Source organism: Xiphophorus couchianus, chromosome 23 (assembly GCF_001444195.1).
Source record: "Xiphophorus couchianus chromosome 23, X_couchianus-1.0, whole genome shotgun sequence".
Taxonomy (NCBI): domain Eukaryota; kingdom Metazoa; phylum Chordata; class Actinopteri; order Cyprinodontiformes; family Poeciliidae; genus Xiphophorus; species Xiphophorus couchianus.
Genome location: NC_040250.1, coordinates 8,198,082 through 8,223,568, shown reverse-complemented (window position 1 = coordinate 8,223,568; position 25,487 = coordinate 8,198,082). Strand labels below are relative to the sequence as shown.

Here is a 25,487-nt window from a genome sequence, read left to right as displayed (position 1 = left end):
CCAAAAGAGATATTTAAATCAGTCCAACAGCCCTCCTTTCACAGCAGAGTAACAAATATAATTAACTAGAACATTAGACAACATAAAAAAGGAACAGGATTTCCACAGGAAGAAAAACCCACAGAGGGTTGAATTTCCCAATTATTTGTCCACAGCAGATTGCTTCTGTTTTTCCTTTTTTAATCACGTTTCAGATAAAATAATATCAAAGCAAAGGAAATATTTCCACGTTTACACAGCAGGTCTTCGGGAGCTACTATGATTTTTGCTTCACTTCTATGTGAACAGTTTACGACCCCAAAGCGATTCACATGTGCAGAAGAAGAACTTTGAAATCACACAGCAGCGCGTTGTTTACAATCTATGGATCAGTTTTACAGTTTATTCAGCAAAGGGAGCCGACAGGATTGTCTCAACATCATAACAACACGCAAAAAAAGCTAACAGAAAGAAAGCACAGCTAACAGCAATGTGGAACATTAACTTCTGCAGAGAAGTCTGTTTGAATGAGTAGTCGGTGCCAAGAGTGGTGGGATTGTGATGTGATGCGTTTCACTGACACAGACTTCTTTCATAATTTCACAATTATAATTTTCAGCCATTGTTTGTGTCTGGATTTACAGCGTCTGGCTTCTTCTGGTGCAAAATTATAATACATGTCTCTCATTAGTGACGTAAAAGTTGAATTAAATGCAATGTGACAGTTCTGACTGCAGACGCAATCCGATGCATATCCAATGTAGTATCACATGAAAGTAGCACAAATTGGAAAAAGTCGGGTATGGGTCACATGTGGGCTAAAAATGTGAATTTTGGTCGCATTCAGCTGCTCTGTGAACATAGTCTAGTTAGCTTTCAAATTATGATTGAATCAGCCAAATCGGAAGGTTTTTAAGCATGAGTGACTTCAGCCTCTAAATCAAATTTAAGTAAAGACTTTGACTAGGCCATTTCAAACCCTTCTTTTTGTTTTATTATCCTGCTGCATAACCCAAGTGTTAGCAACCTTAACATCACAGACTGATGGCTTTTACCTTCATTTTCTAAGAGAAAGGGAGAGAGAAAAAATCATGGTTTAATCAATTGCAGCAACTCTACCAGAACCTGGAGGAGTAAAGGGGGTCCCAGATCATGACACTTCCACCACCATATTTCGCTGAAGATTAAACGCTGCTTTTTGGAAATATCACTTTTTGGCAAATTCTTCTAAAAAGTTTCCCTTTGTCTCATTATTTACGAGTTTTTGGGGATCAATGAGATATTTTTAAGGCAAATGTGTGGCGGATCTTTGTGTTTTTATTGCTTTCATCTTGGATCAGAAGCTGCTTTTGAACGGTTTCTTTCTTGCTGTTGATTCATAAACACCCACTGTACCTGATGCTAGAGAGGCCTGCAGCGTTTTGGATGTTATTCTGGGTTCTTTTGTGAAGAAGCTGTTAAGGGTTAATTAGAGTTACTTCATGATTTAACAAGTAGGCAATTACTTTTTCACAGGTGAATGAATGGTTTGGATAACTTTTCCCACCTTAATTAATGAAATCAATTGAAATCTGCAATTTGTGTTTACTCTGGTTGTCTTTATCTGATATTAAAATTTTAACACGTCTGACAAAAAAATAAAACAAAAGAAAACAAAAACTGCATGTCAGCAATGTATTTAGAAATGTACTACCGGCACATAAACACACATTTATCTGGCAAATGTCGCCAAATAACTCAATATTCCTTAATCATTATTTTGAAGATATGTATTTAGAAAAAACACATTTAACCTAAATTAAAAAGTCAATTCAAATAGTACATCTGTTACATTCTTTGGCTTAAACACTATATTTGTTAAAGCCACAAGCTGGGCTACTGAGTAATGTCTAACCTGTCATTACTCTGGGCAAGCAACAATTGCTTTTCTAGTTGTCACGGAGACGTGATTTGGAAAATTTTCCAATTTAAAACAAATGCATTAAATCATTTTTTGGACACAGGGACAATAAAGTTTGTAGGTTAAAGCACATTAGCATTTTGCAGATGGTCGCATCCCAAAATAAATCAATGATACTGGCAGATCATTGCTGATACACAGGCAGCTCACACACCACTGAAGACATCAGCAAGACAAAAACTAACTAAAAAAACCTACAGAAATGCAAACCTCAAACCCGCCGCACAATGTCTTAGAAAGTTACACAATGCCTTTAAAGAAGTATTCACACCCTTCCAACTTTTTAAAAAAATTTCACAAACTTTAGAAACTTGTATGTGTTAAAACAACACAGAACACTGCGTATTGTGAAGCAGAAAAAAAACAATATTTTCTAAATGTTTGCAAATAAAAAGCTGAAAAGTGTCACATACATACGTATTTCAGCCACCCAGAATTATTAATATTTTATAGAAAACTCCTTTCACTGCCTTTTAGGGTCTTTTTCTACCAGCTTGCACATGTAGAGACTGACCTTTCTGCCTTTGTTCTTGGACAAAATAGCTCTAGCTCATTCAGACTGGATGAAATCTGTGAACACCCATTTTAAAGTCCGGCTGCAGATCTTCAGACTGGACGGTTCTAAGACATGAAATCATTCCATCGTTGCTCTGGCTGAACCTCTGCCCCAGTCTCAAGTCTTTTAAAGCCTACAACAGGTTTCCCTCTAGTATTGCTGTGTATTTAACTCCGTCCACTGACCCTTTTCCACTAGCACCTAGCAGCAAAACTCGACTCTACGCAGTTCTGGTGGTTTTCCATTACAATTGAGTAAGAGCTCTAGTGGGTGGGGTTGACGTGTATTTTGACAGCCTTAGAGTCCAAAACATAGTGCAACACAAACACAACATTGGAGGAGAAGGAAGCCATATTGAACATTCTTGTCAGTCTGTGGCTCTGAGTGAGTTTTCACAAATGTTGGGTCAGATTATTGCAACCAGCCAATCAGTCGTGGTTTTCTGTGTTTTCAGTCTGACTCCCACCAAAGTGGCTCTAACAAAGGGGCCGGTATCACAGAACCATTACTGGTGGAAAACCAAGTTGAGAAGGTGCCACTGGAAAAGGGCCACATCTTCCCATCAATTCTAACCTGATTTCTGTCCCTGCTGAGGAAAAGCATGATGCTGTCACCACCATGTTTCACCCAGGGAATGTCCTGCCCCATGTCAGTTTCTCTCCACATGCAACATTTTGCATGAAAGGCATAAAAGTTCAACTTTGATCTCATCTGACTGAATATTTATTTCTTGTTTTTCGGTGCCTCTTTAAATGGGATGTTTCTAGGCTTTCTTTCAGCAATCCCTTTCTTCTTGCAATTCTTCCATAAAAGCCAGATTTGTGGGGTGATCGACCAACAGATTGTTCCATCTGAGCTGTGGATTTCTGCAGTTCCTCAGGAGTTACCATGGGACTCTGAGCTGTTCTCTGTTTGATGCCGTTCTTGCTCAGCCTGATGGATGGATGTACTGCTCTCTGTGAAATGTTCAAAGCTTGGGATATGATTCAAAACTTAACCCTTTAAACTTATCCACAACTTTCTCCCTGGCCTGTCAGTTGTGTCCCTTGGCCTTCATGTTTTCTCACAGATGTTATACAAAAAAAAAAAACTTACACTGTTTTTCAAGTGGGAACCAAAACTGCAACATTTGTTACATTTTTAGCTGGTACGATTCACACTGTGTCAAACAATCCAAACCCTTTGAAAAACCTGTTCCCCTCCTCACCTGTGGGGGCGCTGAACCAAGAACCACTGAAGAAAACGACACAAAAACCTTTGAAGAAGCCACTAAACGCAACTTCTTTCTTTATGAAATGTAAACAAATGGAGTGGCGTCGGATTTTAGAAGTGTATGATTTCTGTTTTGACTTTGACAGAAGACCATGAGCCATTTCTCTGTTTGGTTGTATTTACCCAGAATGCCCTGCATCATAGTCTGTGTCCTGCTTTTGGAGTGTAGCTCAATTAAAGTGGATCAAACAGGGCGATTAAAGCCGACTAAATAGGTCTAGTACAAATGCAAAATAAAAGGGACCGAATACGCATGCAACATTTTTCAGATTTTATTTTTTAAGGTTTATTCTTAAAAATGTATAATTTTCTTTCCACTTCATTATCAAGGACTACTTTGTGTTGGTCTCCCATATAAAATCACAGAAAATTCATTAAAATTTGTGGCTGTAATCTGGAAAAATGCATAAAAGTTTAAAGGACAAGAACAATACTGAACGGTATTGTGTACAACATGCTCCTACCTTTTCTGCAACATGCATCTTATTCAAGTTTGAATAAATGTTTGAGGTCCTGCCTTGGTGACATTTTCAGGTCAACAAGGGCTTTAAATGATCATCCTCATTGCATTATATCCTTACTAATGAACCCTTATGCATGAATATCCTGCTTATCAAAGAATAAATGCATGTAAGTGTGCACAGCAGAGTATCAAACATTTCAGAGAAAAACACGCTGCCTTCAACAGATAAGTGTGAACATGGTCGTCTGTGGACATAATTCAAACACCCAAATCAATATCAAACCATTGCTGACCATAACCTACACACTAATTATGCATGATGCTTAGGGCTGAGCAATGTTAAGGAAAGAAGACATTGCAAAATGACTTTTGTTCTCCCTGAGCTTCAGGATCTTGGTCACTGGTCCTACGTCTGGGGTGGGCACAGATAAGCGGGTCGAATAAGTTGAACAATACCAAATATTACATAGAAATAGATTTAATGGTGAAATCTGCCACTCAGTACATGATGCAGCTCTAATTTACAGTAATAACCCAGTTTTATGCAGTCTATCCATGCATTACTTACCCTGTTGTATCTAAATAACCTCAAATTAATTGTATAGTTGCTGACTATACAACAACTATAGCCATTCGTTCAGCCCACAGCTAAAGGACAGAATATATTTTCAACAACACTAAATAATTTCTCACTAACACTTGCTTTTATCTGACACTTCACATAGGAGCTAGTGTTAAAGCGGCCTCTGACCCCTGGTCTCCGGGGTCTGTCCTCCGTAGAGCCATACATTAATCCATATATGAGGCAACCACTAAACTAACCTTTATCTGCAGCGTTTTACTTTAAATAAAATCCAGCAGAGCAGAGAGAGGCCGACTTAAATGATGAAAAGTTTTGATTGTTATCTTACAGGGAACAGAGAATTTAATGTAAGAACATAGATAACTATATCACACATTTAAGCATGAAGCATCCAGGTGCACAGGAGGAGCATCCTGGGTGAAGGTGGAGGTGAGCGCACCAAAAAGGCTCTAAAAATCTGAGGTGAAAGCTTTGAATGCAATGGAAATGTTTCACCTTTGAGTCACTGGAGCCACAGCGAAGATGATGCACATACTGACAGACAGACACAATCTCTGCGTGTAATCTGCGTGTTCAGATGAGAGAGAGAAGAGAGGGAGAGAGAGGGGAGAAGCAGCGATGCAGATGCCGCTCCGCGGAAAGGAGGGTCTGCATACATTACCGTACAACAGTTGCTTACAGCTAGTTTGTCTTTGTGCTCCGATCGCGGTCTGCTCCGCAACATCTGAATCCATTCGCTCGGATGTAGGCCAGCGAATGCATGCAGAGGTCCGCGCACACGCCGTGGGCAGCAGACGAAAACAAAAAGTGGAGGCTGGGAATACCTCTGAGAGAGAGAAAGAGAGGGAGAGAGGGATGAAAAAAGGGAGGAAAAACAGCCACATTATTCTGTTGTGGCCCCCCTACTTCCATCCGGTCAGCCCCCTGTCCTGCTCAGCGGTTCCCAATGTCACAGCTGAAAAAAAAAAAAAAGTGCACAAAAAGCCCACATGCACGCTGTGCTGGGGCAGTCGGTATAAATATCAGCACGGAAAAACTCTGGAGAGCTCCGCGTTGCTCTCTTCCTCCAGCATAATGGGAGGACCGGGCTCTCAGGTGACCGGTCCATCCGCAGGCAAACATGGACACTAACCGGGCAGGCGGCTCGCTGACTAAACCAGCGAAGTGACGGGAGAGCCCTGCCAGAAGACCCCCACAATCTGTCACATCTGCGCCCGATAAGGTCAGTCAACATCCGAGCAAAGTCAAAACAAGAGACCGAAACGAGACGCGAACTAAACAACAACAACAACAACAAAGTAACACATGACAAACTAATGATTATTTCCACTGGCCCAAAAAGCACACAAACTGGACCAACTGGTAGGTAGGTGAGAAAAAGTAGTCCACTACAGAGGGGCAGCAGAGGGGCGACAACTTATTACCGGGTCCGGCTCGCTGCGTGTTTATCCCCGGCCGCCCTAATGCTGAAGTGCTCCAGCCTCTCTTATCGGCCCTTCACCGGACCGACTCACGGAGCCACTCCGGCGTTGAAAGGCATTCACCGAGCCTCTCCTCTCCGGGCCCCCCTTGTTTCTTCTTTCACTCTCTACCTCCAAAACTGAACCAATCTGGCGCTAATCAGCGAGCGAGCGAAAAGATGTCTAATGACACAAACAGTTACCAACCCGCTCGTCCAGATGGCAAGTGAAGCGACGTGCAGGCACGACTGTGGTGGATAGATACGGCCGTGTCCAGCCTTTCGCCCCGGCCGTCCGCGGCTGCTCACTGATCTCGACGGTTTTCGGCTCTAAAAGTCCGGGGTGGGGGGGCGGGAGTAAGGGAGGAGAAGAAGGGGAGGGTAGAGAGGGGGGGTCGTCAAGACAGTCCGTTCCGTATCTCCAGCCTCCAGTCTGGTGGGAGAGAGCGGAGGGAGGGAGAGGAGCAGGAGGGTGCGCGGCGACAGCATGGGAGATGTAGTGCTCGGCTCTCCACGCCCAGCGTTGGACGCTGGAGAGGCCGGGAGCGCTCGGAACTGCAGGTACCAGCATGCAACGCGCGCTCCAGCCGCTCAGGGGAATGGGGGATCGCGACCGAAGAGTGTAACGGTGCGCTAAACTGAAAAGGCTTATCGGGGCAACGAAGTAATGAAATGTGTGTGTGTGCGTGTGTGTGTTTCCTTCTTCTTTTTTAAATAAACAACGCGGGGTTGCGATTATCACGGAGCGTCTGACTGAGTCAGCCCACGACAGGTCAATTAGCAGTCAGCTGGTGAAACGGGCTTTAATAAAACCCAGAGTGGCAGAGGTTTGGGTCTGCTGCTGGAGGACTAACATGAGGGAGCGAGAGGCCCTCCAGCTGCAGCCTGGCGGACGGAGGGGGATTTTAAAACATGTCTTCTTCAAAGAACCTCTGGTCTTCTGTGGCCATGCCATCTAACTTCACCAGTCTCTTTATGAGCTTCAGTTTCACATACATGGCCAACACAAGCAAATTTTAAATAATTTCTACTACATTTACCTTGTGGGTGTCATATCAGTAAAGTGATATAATGAGGACCAGAATTAGCCTTTTCCTTTTACCTCGTTCTTATTAAAATTGTTTTTTCCCCTAATATAAATATACAGCACGGAACTGATTAAAAGTATCAAAAACATAAAATGCTTAGTTGCAAATTCACAAATTTGCATTGTTCCACAGAGATTCAGCTCAATTAAAATGAGATTTTCATTTTACTGAATCGAGCAGCTGACTTTGAGCCATTACAAAGACACTCAAAATAAGGCTGGGTATTATTTTGAATAAGATTTAAGTTTAATTAGAGAGAAAGCACTGCTTCTTACATTTTAACTCACCCACATGGGAAAACATGGGAAAACCCGTCTTACTTGCTCCATTTTTAAAAAGTTGATCTCAAATTGACTTCTTGACAACTTCATTTTTGCTGAAGCCTCATGTAGTTTACATTATCAGTGAAAATAGTCCAAATAGACCCAAAAGATGATTCAAGGCACAACACTGATTGGAAGTAACAAAAACATCTCAACCTTCAGTCACAAATACAACAAACATTAAAAAAAGCAAAGCTGATGTTGGCTTTCTGGGAACTTTTGACTTTTAACTCGACATTATGTTAATCTCACTTCTTTATATCTGTACAAAGTGTTTCTGAATTAAACAAATCTATTCTTATAATCTTCTCTCCTTCATAAAATCCAGAGATGAGCTTCCTGTGCTTGTGTAAATCTCCATTGTTTTCAAATCAAAATAAACCGATCTGAGACCTTGTGAATCAGAAATAGAGACGGTTTCACATATGGCGATGGAAACTGCTAACAACTATTTATAATGACAATGAAGACGGTAATTAAACAGATTTTAAACTAGACATGGGTCGATTACAGATGTCAAGGTATACCGAGACTTTTTCATTCAAAACCATTGAGCACAGAGTGAGAAATCGCTGCCCCTCCCCCACTAGTTGCTGCACTACTTATGGATGGCAGAAAAAGAGCTGCTACAGTTTTTCCCTTTCAGGAAAGTAAAGTCAGCTGTTTAAGAAGTATTTGTAAGTATGTTTGCTTACAAAAATGTACAGCTAGTCAATAAATGTTACAGATGTGGTTATCAGAGCTACGATAGTCAAAATGTTAGATTATTTTAGCGTCAGAGGAAATAATTGTTGATTTTGTTTGAAATGCTATATAATTCTGTTAAAATGTTACGTCTATGCAGTGTAATCATTGTATTTTTACCTGAGAATCACATTCTGGCCCAAACATTTTTGAGACAATATGAATTGAAAAACCTAATGAGTGAAACCTACTGAAACAAATATTTCATGATGATAGAGACAGCGCCTCACTCTCTCTCTCTCTGTGTTGTGCGTCTTCAGCTCTGACATTGCAGAGCAGTATGCCAAAATCACATTTCCTGTTACCATAAGGCTAGTTTAGGTTCTGGATTCAGTTAGGTGATTTTAACTCCAGTTTGCACAGTCAGAATAATCCTAGTTTAGATTCTCATATTTCTGTGCTCACATCATGACAGGTAAGTCAATGGAAAACGACAAGATCCCCCCACCCCCTAAAGATAAACAGCCACAGGTCATTCAGCGCTCTTACTCCATAATCACATTTTGGCACAATAGTTAAGCGGTGCAGGGGACTGCGCTGTAATTAGGCCACTTGGTCTTACCTGAATCCAGAGAGCAGAGCAGGCCTGCTGCTTTGCACGGGGGATCCACTCCTTTAGCAACAAATATCTGACTTTTCTAAACTCCAGCCTGGTGCCTGGTGGGGAAATAACCGCCCAAAACGGCCGGGCTGAAGCCGCCGTGTGGTGGGAGGAATTAGTGTGGCTGCTGCCGCCGTGCAGGACAACGACCCTGTCCACAAACTACTTCGCTGCTCCGCCGTGCAGGAGACTCCAGCTTGCCCTTCGCCATTCGCCCAGCAATGGCTGCGTGTAATCGGACAAATCGCTGACAGGCGGCCAGATGGGAAATCGGCAAAACAAATTCAAGCGGCCGATCAGTGAGGAGGGAAACGCCGTAGAGAGCCGTAACAGTCACACAAAGTGGGCAGCTGACACATCGCATTGTGTCTGAGCCTGGGGGAGCGGGCTGGGGAGGGGGGCAGCCCGGAGACCCGAACCTCCGCGCAGGAGCTCCGGATGAAATCCCCCGGCTGCGACCGGCTGTTTTCTTTCACAGACTCCACACCGGATGTGTGAAGCTGGGAGTTTTTTTTTAATTTTTTCATTTCAAAACTTGTTATCCACGCCATTATTGTAAATCAGGGATGTGGTATTCCGCACAAGCGACGATGGCAGCTGCGATGCCACGGATGAATGCACTTTGTTTATGTTCAAAGGCCTGTTTTTATTTTGTTCAAAGTGTGTCGTCTTCAAAGTGGGCTCACATGCTCATCTAAGTGCTAGTCATATCGGAGATTATCGACCCTATTTAGGCCGCCATGCTTCACGGCGAGGAGGATGTCCCGTCTAAGTTGGTGCTTCACCTGGTCAATAATGTCGAGGCTGCGGGGAAGTCAGGACACGCAAACCCACAACAATGCCCTTCCATCTTGGTAGAAGTGATCAATTATTCCACAGTAAGCTACAGGAAGGACAGCAGCCGCTCACAGAAACAGTCCAGAGTGATGTTATCCTCCAGGTTAATGGATGGCCCTGTGTGCTATGTTGTGTTAAATCTATCTCCGAAATGTTCAAATCGCATCTACGGGGGGCTAAACTGTGTCAGGATCTGGATTTTACCCCGCACCCGGCACGCATGGACGGCACTTCCACGGATGTCATCCCCACAACTTGGCTGTCGGTGTACATGTGACACGATCCCGCATTTAATGCCGCGGGATAACAGCGAAACATCACGCCAACTACTGCGGCTCCTTCGAGACACAAACCGGGAGGGGAAACGCAAATATCCAGGTCAAAGTTTGGCAGAGTTTTACTCGCCCTCGGCTGCGTTGTGCAATGCCCCCTTTAATGCCCCCTGCTCGCCCGTAACGCCTTTGTTATTAGTAATCGCATGGTATTGCACCGTCTTACCTTGCGCTCCGAGCCGTCGACAGCCTCAAAGCCCGCACACAGCGCAACAAGCGGCCGCCGCCGTCGCCCGGGCTTCGGTGAGGGGCCACGGGTGGGATTTTTGAAGCAGAATGAATACAGTAAGCAATTTTGGCTTGTCCTCGCGATCTTCCCTTATTGCCAGTTTTCGGTCTGCAGCAGCTGGAGATGAAAATCGCGCACCCTGGGTCCTAGCGCCGGGATAAGCCCTACAGGTGAATAACAGGCAGGCTGGCTGCTCGCTGGGTCTCAGCCTTTCATTTTAGAGCCTTCTGCTGCTTTCTCCTACATTATCTGACTGAAATGTAACGCAAAAGCAACCGGCATAAAGAGAAATGTTATTCTGAATAAGCAATGATTTGATTTGAACACACAGGCCACATTTAACTTTCGTGATAATGAGGACTGGAAACGCTGCTTCTGCCATTTTAACTCACAAACAGGTGTGAACACAGCACCTTAACTTCCCCTTATTGACTCCAGCTAATACACAGAGCTTATTTAAGGAGAACAGGTCTTGTTTATGAAAGTATTCACATTTTATCTCACTGCAACCACAAAACACAACATGTTTGATTGTGATTTTATGACAAACAACACAAAGGAGTACAAAAGTAGGATGGGGAGTCAGAAGTCAGATCACACATTGTTGTCACTTTTATAACAAACAGAAATCTGGAAAGTGTGGTGTGCTTATATATTCACCTAGCCTGGTGAAAGTCAGCTCCTAGCTCCTATTTGGATCTAAACTTTCGGCCACTGAGAAAATTGATTGCTTACTCGGATTGGATTCTGTCTATTCTGTTGAAGCTTTAAATTTTACTCAATGGCTAACATTTGGCTATAACGTATGTAATGCACCAGTTCGACTGGAAACAGCCATCCTTTGCTGCCTTCAACTGCTTTCTCCCACATTATCTGACTGGAATGTAACTCCAGAAACAACCGAGATGTTGTTTTGGCAAGATGTTATTCGTAACCATCCTTTGCTGGTTGTTTCCATGCTTTGCTGGTTCCATCCTTCGAGAACAGAGGTGCCAAGCCGAACAAGCCGTCTGTTGATGTTAATTCAGTATTTTGGATGCGAGGCCAGCCTGGCATCATTCACTTCCTCCAATGCGTTTCCTAAATTACAGGCAGACTACAGTTCTAAAACAGCGCAGAAAATAAATGTCATTATTCACAACTTTTCTTTCTGTTCACTGATTGGTTGAAAGTCTACCAGAGAAATCAAGTTCAATAGGAGAAATACCAAAGGGACATGATAATTGAGCAGAATTGAACGTAGGAAGTTATTGGCCAGGCTAATATTGACCCTTTTTAATAAAAAAAAACCCTTTAAATAAAGTCCAGTGGAAGTAAATGCCCCTAAAAGTCCCCTATTTAATATAATATCAGCGGCTCTATGAAACCTTCAGCAAACAAAGATTAAGAAGACCAAAGGACACACAGGTCAGAGATAAAGTTGTAGAAAAATATAGCTTGTCATAAAATTGCACTGTATGCCAGATATGGTGCCAACAAACTTTAATCTTTGATTTCAGTGTTTTTCCTGTGAATCCCAGATTCACGGATGTAGATTCAATTCAAAACACCCAGAAGAAGGCATGGTACTGTTTTAAATGAGCACGTTTTTACGTTTAACTACAGATTCCATCTTGACTTTGATATTAATAACGACTGAAAACATTGCTTCTGACACTTCAACTCACACACAGGTGAAAATAAAACATAATTAAACCTCTCCAGTTAAAACAAAGAGTTGCTGTGAAATCAACTAGTTTAAATTGAATGGATGGATGGACTTTGCTTTGGGCAGTGGTACGAAATGTTGGAACAGAAAAAGGTCATCTCCAAACTGATCTTTCAAAGTAATCATTAAACTGTAAGAAATATCTTGGCGTCTTTAATTAAGAGAATCCAACTTCTGGAAAAAAAGTCACATCAACTTTCTACTTGGCACACTGCAGCCAGGCAGGTACGTTTCTCCTGGCTAACGCTAAAGCCAAACGCTGAGCTGCAGACTGGATTTAGTGAAGTGAGGATGCGATGCAGCTGCTCAGAAACAGAAACTTATTCCATCAAGCTTTCTATGCTTCATTGTTCAGATCCTATGAAGGGCATACAAAGACTGGAGCTCTGCAGCTTGTTGGTGACCTCTGCACACTGTGTCGCGACCCTGGGGTTTTTGTGTTATAATCATTTTTTGTGATTTATTTATGTTCAATAGGTCTTGTCATATTCTGTTCAGTTTTCTGTATTCATTAAAGCTCTGTGGTGTTGCCACACTAGTTCACTCCTTTCTGTTTAGTTTCTTAGTACTTGTGTTTTGCTGCTTTTACATTTTAATTTATTTTCTCAGATTTGTAAATTCATTAATTGTTAGTTCTGCTCCCTCTGTGTTAATTAGTCTTCCTCCCACAGCTGCGCCCCGTTTCCCCTGATCATCTCTTCTGGTTCTCTTGTCATTTTCCACCCGTCTCAGTATTTTACCTCCTGGTTTTTCTATGCTCTTTGTTGGATTCTTACGTTTCTCCACCGCTATTTTATGACCTGTTCTCATTGTGCTTCTGTTGTAAGCTTTGTCATTTTATTATAAAAATGTTCACAATGATCCTCAAAGCCTCTAGTCTGCATTTTGGTCCAGCTTCAACGACAGAAAACGTGACAATGTGTGCCTCAGCATCCGCTGACCTGACTCCGGATGCCACTTTGTGGCTGAGTTGCTGTCATTCTCAAACGCTTTCACTTTGGAATATTTAGTAGCGAAGAAATATCCTGGTAGGACCTTTTGCACAGTTAACATATTATCAGGATACTTTTTCTGAAAGTGACTCATTCTTTTACAAAATGTTTGTAGAAGCAGCTTGTAAGCCCAGGTGCTGGAGTTTATACGACTGTGGCCATGGAAGTGATTTGAATGCAGGAATTCATTGATTTGGATGAGTGAACAAATACATTTGCCAATGTAGTGCAATTTCTGTGTATGTCTAGTTTTTTTTACAGTGAGTTTTTTGGGATCAACTCTTAGCTTTACTTCTCAAATTTCTGTGCAAACTTCAAGAGTTAACTCAATCCTATGGGATAACATTCTTCCCCCTAAAGATAAACAGCCAAAGGTTATCTATGGTAGTTCTACGACTCCATAATCACATTTTGGGATAGTAGTTAAAAGTATTCTCACCATGCTGAAATTACAACAAACACCAGCTTATGATTTACTGTTGTTCTCATGTAAATTTTATGTTTCTAGCTATTTTTGACATCTAACAATAAGGATTTACTGTAAATTAAACACCTGTGTGATCCAAACATGAAACGCACTTTGTCACCTGAGGCAGAGGCACTCATGGTGCTTATAAAGTCAGGTGAACATGGTTGTCTCTGTAGGTTCCTGGGCATTAAAACACCACTGAGATAGTGTTAGGTGAAACAAGCAGCTGGCAGCCTTTAAATGTCTGGACAGTGGTCACTTTTTCCACATTTTGTTATGTTAAATTCTTATTACAAATTTTATCAAAATAATCTCTTTCCTTAAAATTCTATACATAAATACTCAATTATGACAAAAAATGTTACTTTTTTTTGTGTAAATTTATAAAAAACTAGAATACCAAGAAATCAGATGTACATAAATATTGTCAGCCTTTGCCATGAAGGTCTAAACTGAACTGTGTCCACTAGTCAAACTTGGGATGTTTCTACTGCTTAAATGGAGTCCACCTGTGGTAAATTGAGCCAACTGGACTTGATTTGGAAAGGCGCACACCTGTCTCTACGAGGTCCTACAGTTGACAGTGCAGGTCAGAGGTCAAACACTAAGCATGAACTCAAAGGGATTGTCTGTATTGAGCTCTGAGTCAGGATTGTCTTGAGGTTCAAATCTGGGGAAACATTTCTGCTGCTTTGAAGGTCCCAGTGAGTTCAGTGGCCTCCATTATCGGTAAATGGAAGAAGTTTGGTACCAGTAGGACTCTTCCGGAAGCTGGCTGGCTGTCTAAACTGAGCGATTAGAGAAGAAAGGTCTTAGTCAATGAGGTGACAAGAACCTGATGGTCACTCTGTCCGAGCTCCAGAGAGGATAACCTTCCAGAAGGACAACTATCGTCTGGCCTGTACGGTAGAGCGGTCAGACGAAAACAATCCTTCATAAACATGGTAACCCATCTGGAGTTTACCAAAAGGCTTCTGAAGGACTCTCAGACCAAGAGAAACTAAATTTTCTGATTTGCTGAGACAAAGATTGAACTGTTTGGTGTGAATGCCAGGCGTCATATTTGGAGGAAACCTGGTACGCCTCATCACCGTCTCTACAGTGAAGCATGGTGGTGTGAGCATCATACTATGGGGATGTTTGCAGCAGCAGGCACTGGCAGAATGACATTGTGACATCATATTCAAACCCTGCACTTAGTTGTCAAATAAAATCTTTTGCTTTCTAGTTCAGTTTATAAAAATAAAATAAAAAACTTATATGCTTTTGCTGTGTGATGCCTTACTAACTTTATAAAAAATTGTCTTATGATCTCAATTTAATTGTTACTTTTATTTGTTTCTTCATCTGTTTTATGAAATGTATTTTACCAATAAACCTGACTTGTCTAATTAATCACAGCAGATTCAGACTGCAGGACAAACAACACCTTCCAGGTTCTTGATGTAGATGTTTGAAGTCAAAGTTTCTTTTTTGAATTTTCTTTCTTCTATAATAATAATAATAATAATAATAATAATAATAAGCATCTTCACTTAAAAACTGCAATTTGTGTTTACTTTTGTCATCTTTGACTACTGTCTTAATTGGTTTGATGTTCTGAAACACTTAAGTGTGACAAATAATGGAAATCAGGAAGTGCAAACACTTTTTCACTCCACTTATGTGAGTGTTTTTCTGTGGAGGGGGATTTCTGCAGTCTGAACACAGTGAGTAAACAGTACATGTGCACTGATATCGGTGGGACATCTCTGTATATTATACATCCTGTATTCAACAAGGGAATATATTCTAAATTTTGTTATACAATATTTTTAATAATACACTAGAAGAGACGTGTCAGTGTGAGTTTACTATAAAGGAGGCTGTGGGCATGAGCAAGATAGTCTCTGTATTTCCTGTGTGAATAAAATATTGATGTTTAGGGTTCAGTTTTCAAACAGCTGCTGAATTTTGAGAGTTCAGAATAGTCTGCAGTGAGCTAAGGCATCTGGTGGCAAAACTAAAAAATATGAGAGTTTCATAACATGATATCGCTGTCAACAAACAAATCTGAGATAAAAAGAAATATTTAGCACAGACAACTCCTGCAGCATTATACATTTGTGTGTATAATAAGTCTGCATTGAGATGGGTGTAAATATAGTTCTCTTCAAATGACACAAAAGGCCGAAAAGAAGAAAATAAAGAGATGCTCTAAAAGTATAAAATGGATTTTTCTACCAGACATCATTGTCCATCTAAACTGACAGGCTAGACAAGGAGAACATTCATCAGAGCAGCAACAAAGAGGCAGTTCAGGTGGGAAAATCTGTTGACAAGACAACCATTAGCTGTAGACTAAATAAATTCAACCTTTATGGAAGAATGGTAAGAAGAAAGCCACTGTTGAAAGAAAGTCATGACTTCTAACTTGCATCTGTCATGAAGGGGCCGCAGCAAATAAAAACGTGGTCTTGTCAAATTCAAACTTTCCAGATTTAATTCAAAACTAACTGAACATCATCCTGAACACAGCATCTCCAAGGTGGAACATTGGTTAGCAGCATCATGTGATGCTTTTCCTCCAACAGGAACAGGAGAAGCTGGTTAGAGAGGATGAATGAATCTAAACTCAGAACAATCCAGGAGGGAAACCTGGTAGAGAGAGGTCCACCTTCCAGAAGGACAAAATGCCGTAAACATGAACCCAGAGCTACAATGAGGGTCAAAACCTTTATGGTAGAATGACCCAGTCAAAGTCCAGGTCTGAATCCAAGTCAGAATACGAGGCGAGACTTGAAAATTGTCCATCACATAAACAATCTGGCTGAGCTTGATGCATTTTTCAAAAATAAATGGGCAGAAAATTCAGTCTAAATGTGTAAAACTGTTGAAGGCATTTCTAAAAGTACTTTGAATAGAATAGAATTACTTTATTCATCCCAGCAGGGAAATTACTTTGGTTGGGTCAAGTGGTGTCCAAAGTATCCATTGTCCTTTCTTGCTCTGCAGAGAGGTTTGACTGACAGACCGGTCCACCAGGTCATGGCAGTTAACAATTGTCATCCCACTGTTACCAACTCAGTCATTTTCTTGCTATATTTAGCAACATTTCAGACAAAATAAATTGGTATCGGCCAAAATCCGAATGTCAGGTTTCTTTTTTTAAGATTTTAAGGCTCAAGTGGCCTTTATTTGATAGTGTATTGACAGGAAAGTGGGTAATGAGAGAAGGGGGAAGACATGGAGCAAAGGTCACCAGGCGAGGAATCAAACCTGCAACAGCCACATCGAGGGCTAAGGCCTCCTTATGTGGGTTGTGCTGAACCCCTGCGCCACCACAGCACCCTGATGTCAGGCTTCTTAAAGATTGGTGATCGGCCAGAAAACTGCAAACGGTGCACTCCTATACTAACTTGAGGTTTCATAAATGTTTTGCAAAACATCTCTAAAACTGTGTTTCCTTTCATGAATGTGTTGGTCTCAATAAATATAAATACAATATACACAACTTTATTGAGGCAACGTATAAAATGTGAAATGTTGAGAAGACTTTTTCAAGGTAGTGTAAATGTATTTAAAATTTCACAGTCCTGTGTGTGTATTTTAGATTTTAGTCTGTTAAACTGACCAACAGGGTTTTGGGGGGGATTTTTGTAATTACTGCATTGGACATTGTGAAACTGCACCCACTGAGAGGGGAAAACATCTACAACTACACTTGTTGAAAGGTATTGCAACTTTACTGCAATGATTACAATGTTAGATCAAATGGATAACAAAGTCGGCACACTGCTGACCCTGGATCAGTGGTCCAGATTACAAGCAGCCGCTTAGTGAGGAATGAAGTCATGCAGCCACTTTATCCTCTTCCGCTCACAGACTTGCTGCAGAAGAAGATGTTGAGGACTGTTGTCTAATTCAGTTGTCTTTAGCTAGCTTTAATTAGCTAGTATTAGTTAGATATTGTTTTTATTAATTATAGTCGTTTAGTTTTAGTATTTTCACACTATGGTTAACTTTCTTAGCAGCAGAATTAAATAACTATTTTATTGTGATTATCACTTGGTTAATGAATCCTCATCAGATACTATTTTCAGAAAATGTATTCAGTTATTGTTGAACAACCAGCTAAATCTGGCGTTTTCTACCAACTTTTGTTGTTGTTTTGCAGACTAGTGTAAGTGCTGCCAGGAGGAGAATGCAGAGCCGTAATTTGCCGACAGCTGACGTAAACGTCTTGTGTGGTGAGAAATGAGAGACGGAAGTATTGAACAAAGCAACTTGCAATAACTGTTTTTCCAAGTTATTTTTGCCAGTGTAATAGGTTTGCACCGATTGCAGTTTTCTGGCCGATCGCTGATTACCAATCTTTAAAAAGCCCGAACAGCAGACTCCTGTTTTGACCTATACCAATTTTTTTGTTGTTGTCTGAAATGTTTCTAAATATAGCAAGAAAGTCGCTGAGTTGGCAAGAGTGGGCTGACTGTTGTTAACTGCAAATGTGCAGAAATGACCTGGTGGGCTGGTCTGTCAGTCAAACCTCTCTCACAGCAGAGCAGGAGAGGACAGTGGTTTGATGAGGTAGATAAGATCAGCTTCACATATGAGTATCAGCCACTCTCTGAAGTCCCAAAATTAAGGAAACGACTGGCTGATAAATCTGCGAGTCGATTTATGTCAAGTCGAGCACTATTTCTACTTGTTCAAGTCAAGCTAATTTGTCTGTAGAAGTAACACACCTAGTTGGGACTCATAGACAGCGGCCTTTCCAAAAGTTGAAAATAACTAGCTTAAAAACCGACCCAAACCTTCTCCCCCTTAGCGTGTTTGTTGATTTGATGAAATTGCTGACTTTATCTGAATTTACATCAGATTATTGCATCTCCAGTGTCTTTGGCTCTTCTTTGCAAAGCAGAATAGGCACGTTTATGCCGTGGAAGAAAATGTAGTCCTTGAAAAGTATTTTGTGTGCTTTAAGCCCTTCTAAGTTGCGGTCTAATGGTTGCTGAGCTGCAGTCGGCCTTCATTTGGGTCGGATATCTGCCTTGTTAGATCCTGAAACTCACCACAGCTGAAATTATTTGGGTTCTACCCCTTGACCTTCTCCTGAAAGCGTCGAACCCGCTGTCTTCCTTCATTCAACCACTGCAGGGATGAATTGTTGCAAGAGGCCTTGCTTGTGCAGCTTACAGTGCCACATTCAAAGACAGAAAGCCGTGTCGCCTTGGCTATCAGAGGAGGGCATGACAGTGTGAATGCCTGACAGAAAATTACTTTAAAATCCAGATTTTTGTGAAGATTTGAACTATTCAAGGCTGATCAGCTGAAGAGCAGCATGTTGAAGTTTATAATTTTTCTTAGTTTCTTCCTGCTGCAGAAAATGTGATCTCTTGAAATTTCTTGTCCAGCTTTAACATTTTGGTCAGGACTGTAAAACTACCCGGTTCCAATGTGTCTGTGTGAGGTATCCTTTGTGTCTAGAACCTTTACTCCCTGTTTCGACTGACTGTTGGACAATTTGGCCACAGCCTGACAACAATGCCGCTCCACTGGGGAAGCCATTAAGTAGCATTCTGGTGCCTGTTTCTGACATGCACCAGGGCTCTGAAACTGCACCAAATTACACTAAAATCACACCATTCCTTCTGGGTCCTTATGTGTTTTTGTCAGCGAGCCAATAAAGGGAACAGTAGTACAATCATTTTCTGATGTTTTATGAATGAAATTAAGAAATCAAGCAGTTCTCCGGATCAAAACAATATACCAATGCGGCAACGCAGCTGATCCAATCTCAAAAAATTTGAATTTATAAAGATGCATTCACCTGCCGAAGGCTTTTAGATAATCTAGCACTAAACCAGCAGCTGATGAAATAATATCTTCAGTAATGAGCACTTTTCCTGTCTTCTCATTGAATAATTTGGTCCAAAGGCTTGTAAATTTACTTCTAAACAACAAAAAAGTGAATTTAAATCTGAAAAAATGTGACTTAAGCATCATCCAAAAAACTTAAAATTAAAAAAAGGAGGCATGCATTGCTACAGGGCTCATGAATCACATAGGCTGGAGGTATTTTGTTGGAACAATGGAAGAATCCTCCAAACATGGGCTGGAGGATTTTAGCATTTTCCAAAAGCTTGATTAACCTGTTCTAGATATTGACTCTGCATTTTGTTTGATAATCGGTACCTTCTGTTGTCATTTGAAATATCAAAAACAAAGTTCCAATTACATGATGTTTTATTTAACTTTTCTGAGTAGCAAGAACTTAAGATGTGTTCAATATTTTCTTTTTGCATTTTGCATCGCTGTATTTTTTGACTAATTTGAAAATTTTCAGAAAGTAATGAACACATGATGAATTTTGACTCTCCCCACATATGATTTTATCTAATAATCCTGCCTGCAGTGCCGGAGCCTGGATCAGTGAAAATCTGTCCGGCTCTCAAGGTCTGCCATTGTACGCCATATGATAAATAGATGAAGCTGTCATCCCCATATTCTTGAACAAAGCCTTTCCGCCCTTCACTGGAGTGAACATGGCTAAAAATGAGAGAATTAGACTCAGAAGTTCGACAGGTAGAATCAAGAAGTGGATGAAAGAAAATAGTTTGATGTTAAATTAGTTTGATAGTCCAGCTACATTAGAATTATCACTTAAGGTTGATCTGCAACAAGAAAACAAAGACGGACAGAACTTCTTGTAAGATCGGGACGGTTGCTTGATTGAGATATTTTTGATGTGCACCTCAATCAATGACAAAAACACTACATTTCCAAAATGTCCATACATTCACATGTAAAAGCACAAATAAATCTCTTAATTCAAAGACTCAGAAATGTCAAGAATTTATTCTTTTAGACTTTCATACAGTTTAGAGTCATTTTGATAAAATCCTAGTCAAAGTCCTGGAGTCACAAGAGTTTATTGAACATTCAGTCACAAAAAACATGCGCTACCTCTTCCACACATGTGTACTGCCTGTCAGCTGGCTAAAAGAAGGATAATACACTACATTTTTGCTTTCAACAAAGATAAAATTTGACTATTTGGAAAAAATTGCAGTCACAAAATACTTGGCGTTTAACCTAAATTAGTACCATGTAACAGAGCGCTGTACTTAACTCCAAACTATAAATATGCCTTAAAAGACAGAAAAACAAAAATATGACTGAAGATTAATTAAATGCAATGAAAGCAATTAAAACAAACAAGGCCAAATTAAGCCTTGTTGACACTGAAAGAATTAAATAAAAATGCATTTGAAGATTATCTTAAGATTATTTTAAGGAGGCAACAAATACTGCTGTAGCCTGTAGCCACTAAGACGTGGCTTTCTGCTGCTGTTGCTGCTTCACTCTATTGAGTTTATCTGTGATTGTACAGTTTGGTGTTAGTTGATGTGATGGCAGTGATGTATGTTTGTGCTTGCATGTTCTGCAGAGCAGGAACCTGCTGGAAAATTGTATTTGTTCTGAGTCAGGATTACTTTTTAATCTTTTCTTGTTTTTGTTTTTTTTAAATAAAACAAATAAATAAAAATGAGCTCTGCCATTTCTGAGAAGGGTGCTTATTTATCCTGTCAGAGTTATGGCAGAAACTTGTTTGTGGCAGCAAAAAAACATGTGGGTTCTAGTTTACACATGTATATATGCTCCCAGGGCTGGATTTAGAAGGATGTGGGCCCCTGGGCTGGGGCCAGTTTTGGTGCCCTATCCACTAAGGAAAATATATTCTATTAAAGTAAATTACAGTAAATTAATACATAGTTTTCATGTGACATCACACTTTCAGGAACTTTGTAGCTGGACACCATCTTGGTAGGTATCTGTAACTAACTGTCATGACAGTTGCTATGGAGTTGCTATGACAACAATAAACAAGCCACAATCTTAGAGCTAGCCCTCGCCTAGTTTCATCTCATTTATAAACAATATAAGTACATTACAACTATTACTCGATTACTAAATTTTTGAGTACTCTTCTTTCATTTTGTTGGTTTCAAAGACAAAGCTTATCTATGCTTTGCATTACGCTTGCCTACCAAGATGGCGGTTAAGTGGCGTGGATCACTTCCGGTTCAGACTTGTGGGACAATAACTCCATGTTGTTCCCAAAGAAATTGACTGTTACTTCAGAATTATCCAATACGTCAATACACTATCTATATTCATAAAAATAACAAAATATTAATAGAACTAAAAAAGAAAAATAAGGAAATAAAAATCCTTGTGGCCCTCTCAAAAATCGGAGCCCTCTGCTACTGTCCCTGTAAGCCCTTTCTCGAGTCTGGCCCAGCAACTCCACAATATAGATGGTTGAACTTGACCACATGTGGATCAGAAATAATATAATATAAATCTAAACCTAATTGGGTTTTTTCTAGTCTTTTAAGTAGATTGTTATATAATCATTCCACCCTGAGAAAGACCAGCTGATTAACAGATCCAAATTAACATGACATTCATAGTGATGATGGGCGGATGTACATTTCTTCACTGCGAATAAGACTCTTTCTGTCAAACTTGATCACTGTAAATGTTCCTGCTAAATATGCGATCTTTATCTCCGCGACATGTCCGTATTTTTCACACAACACATCAGTGTCCCACATTCACATGACATCATAAGCTGGCGAGGTGCAGCAGCAGCAGCAGCAGCAGCAGCGAGCCATTTCCTTCAGTTTGACCGTCCACACACTAATCACGCACCATACCAGCAGGACACGCAAAAACAGCTTTGTTCCGGACGCTAATCTCGACTAGCTGCCCGTGCGAGTCGGCGGAAGACGAGAAAAGAAATAGGGACAAATTAAGGGGATTCGCTCCACTCCGTGTTTATAGTTCACAAGCTGCAGCCCAGGGTGATCAGAGACAAAAGCTAACCGTCCCAACAGGAATCGACCCTCAACTGGACGTAAACAGGGGCAGCCGAAAGTAAGCAGGCGAGCGAGCTGGGACTGAGGCGGCGCAGCGGCAGCGTGGAGGACACCGTGACTTTCCGCTCTGTCATTCCCAAACGTTGTCACAAACAACCGCGCTCTGCAATACACGCGTAACTGCGCATTCGTCTGGGGTGTCATGTTATGCCGAGTCCAGGCGCTCGCGAAGCCAGTTGGTTCCATAGTGTAGCGGTTATCACGTCTGCTTTACACGCAGAAGGTCCTGGGTTCGAGCCCCAGTGGAACCAAGCGGACATTTTTTTTTCACTTCGTCAAAAAAAGAAAAGAAGCGAAAATTAATTATTACCGGCTATAGGTCAAAATTCAAACGCGTACATACCTGATAAAAACTTACAGCTCAAATGTTAAACTGCACGTGGGCTGTAAATTTTCTTCATGGTTTTCTGGATCTGGCTGATTTTCAGAGCAGTTATTGTGGTTATTTTTTGTTTTTAGTGCTTCTGTTTCTAGTCTTTTCCCCCTCTTGTTGTGCCTGGTTGCAGCAGATGGCTGCCCTGCCTGAGTCTGGTTCTGCCAGGCATTCCTACCTGTTAAAACTGCGATTATTCTCCCTTGTTGCCAAGGGATCGCTCAGAGGGAATTGCTGAATTTCTTTGCATTAAAAATGTCCTGGGGATGCTTTCTGCTATATATTAGTGCAATATAAACACAGCCCTATTTTTAGACTATAATATTATTTTTGGGGGTGAATCATTTTTTCTACTTGTACACCTGAATTTCCTCACTGGAAGATATTTATACAATATTTTTCTGCTCTATTAACTACGGATATCTGAATTTGCGAGACAATAGAAACACAAACATCTTGGCTCAATATTAACAGAACCTGCTAGTTTTTGCTTTCTTTATCCATTAATTTAGAAACTGTTTCTGGTCTGTTTGAAAGAAAAAGGCAAAAAAGACAAACTAGTGTCTGGAAAATATATTATTTCCATAAACATTTTGAAAGTGATTCAGGTTAACTATATATATTTGTTTGACTTCTCAAGAGAGTAATAAATGTAAAATCTTCTCAAATGTATTATTTATTGGTGTACAACTTCCTGATAAACAGTCAATGTCTCTAGAACTAATGTATTTATGTACAAACCCATTATAACTATAATGCAATTTGTTCTTTATGCAGAAGTCCTGAGTCAGCAGTCTTTTCTATAGATGTAAGTACACTTTACTGCAATTTTTAAAACTGCCCTGGAGCAAAAGCTTTTCAGAATCCAGATTGTAAATTTATGTATGAGGACATACTTTAAAAATTTGCAGAGTTTAAAAATCATTCAAATCTAAGCTCAAGTGTTCAGAAACATAAAAAACTGTTTGTAAACTCTAAGTACTTCCCTGGTTTCTCACTGGATTTAGGTGGGGGAAGTATCAGGTGTTGCTATTTAAATTGCTGATCATCAGCAAGGGTTACCACCTCCGCTGGCAGGTGTCTGTTAACACGATGCAGTGAGGAAAACATCAGCGATGATGACCATAGAAAAGCACTAGTTGCTGACCATCATTCTGGCCAAAAAAAATTATATATGTGCCACAGGAAAGAAACAGGAAGTAGCAGCAAAGAAAAAGCCAGCAAAGATTGCAAACAGCATCCTCAAAACCCACAGGCCTCAATTAGCATGTTAAATGTCAAATGAGAGAACAACACAATTAAGATAAGACTGTCAATCTGCCTTAGGTTTGGAAATATTAATCCCTGCAATTTTCTTTGAACAGATGAGACAAAGTAAATCTTTTTGGCAATACTACAGAATACCATACTAAAAGGAAACCTATTATACCATGTAATCAATATGTCAACTATCAATTCCTCTGTATACCAATAAACCGAAAATCTGATGTCATCTGTCTGACCTTTAAATTCTGACACAAACTGGGTCATGAAACAGAACAATAATCCAAAACACAGCCACAAATTGAAATAAGTCAACAAATTGCAATGGCCCAGTCAAAGTCCAGACCTCAGCAGGATGGGAATGGTGTGGTAAGACATGCCTGTAAACCTCAGATAAGAGAAGCAATGTTGTAATAACTCCCCAATGGTGTGAGAAACTCATATTGTCAAAAATATTCATACCTCCTCACCTCCTTTTTTTTTTTTTCTTTTTACAATGTTAATCTTCAATGTACTTCATTGAGATTGTATGTGATGTCAGAAAAGTATAAAACATTTTTCACAAATAAAACTTTGAAAAGTGTGGCATGCACTTATTCATCTGTCAAACTCAGTCAGACTGGTTGGGAAGTGTTTGTGAATTTTATTTTGTAGCCCATATCATCCTGTTACCAGTTTAATTTTGTAATTGCTTTAATTTAAAAAACTGCATTGTATCTATGCATTGGTGCGTTTTAGTTGTGTTAAATACAAATACAACTACAAACCACACTTTTGATATTTTTATTTGTAAGGAAAATCTAAACAAAATGTATCCTTGTATCTTTCCTGTCACTTCACAACCATAAAATACAAGATTGTAGTTATAATGTGGTGGAATGTTAAAAAGTTAAAGCGGTATCAGTATTTTGTAGTGTATTTCAACAAGAATAGATAAACTGATCTGAAATTAATGTGTTTTTTTTCTACAAATTCAATGTACATGTCTCGGTCTCCCTTTTATCAGCCTCCACAGGTGTTAACTGTTAACTAACTGCAACACCCTCCTGATATTTTAACGGCTACTGTTCACCAGATAACTGGCACATAAATAAGTATTAAAAATAAAACAATTACTGACCTAATCTTCTGCTCTGTTGCGGAAAAGCTGCATCTCCGTCGTTCAGTTCACCTGGTTGACTTTTTAGGAAGGAAAACGTGACTTTGTAACCGTCCATCTCTCTGTTTCTATGCTGGGGGGTGGGGGGGGGGAAGAAGGCAGCAACGGTTACCGTAGCAACAGCGCCATCTGTGTTTTAATGGAAAGTGACGACCGGTTGTCTTCGGCGTTGT

General features: G+C 40.4%; 1 protein-coding gene and 1 non-coding gene across 8 annotated transcripts in view; one reads left to right on the top strand and one right to left on the bottom strand.

Annotated features, from left to right (window-relative positions):
• bcorl1 (BCL6 corepressor-like 1) overlaps nucleotides 1–25,391 on the bottom strand; it is a 44,088-nt gene extending 18,697 nt beyond the window's left edge. Inside the window, exons 1-2 of one of the 7 annotated variants that reach the window (XM_028008290.1) lie at nucleotides 10,364–10,544; nucleotides 5,493–5,639 (exon numbers count right to left, since the gene is read on the bottom strand). The gene's annotated coding sequence lies outside the window, so the exon portion shown is untranslated. Of the gene's footprint in view, nucleotides 1–5,492; nucleotides 5,640–6,480; nucleotides 6,629–8,989; nucleotides 9,012–10,363; nucleotides 10,545–25,275 lie in introns of those variants that run through there. The other 6 variants (XM_028008289.1, XM_028008288.1, XM_028008287.1 and 3 more) reach the window with 6 other exon arrangements.
• Nucleotides 22,698–22,770, top strand: trnav-uac (transfer RNA valine (anticodon UAC)). Its single transcript has one exon. It is a non-coding gene; the product is annotated as a tRNA-Val (tRNA).
• Nucleotides 25,392–25,487: the final 96 nt, after the last annotated feature.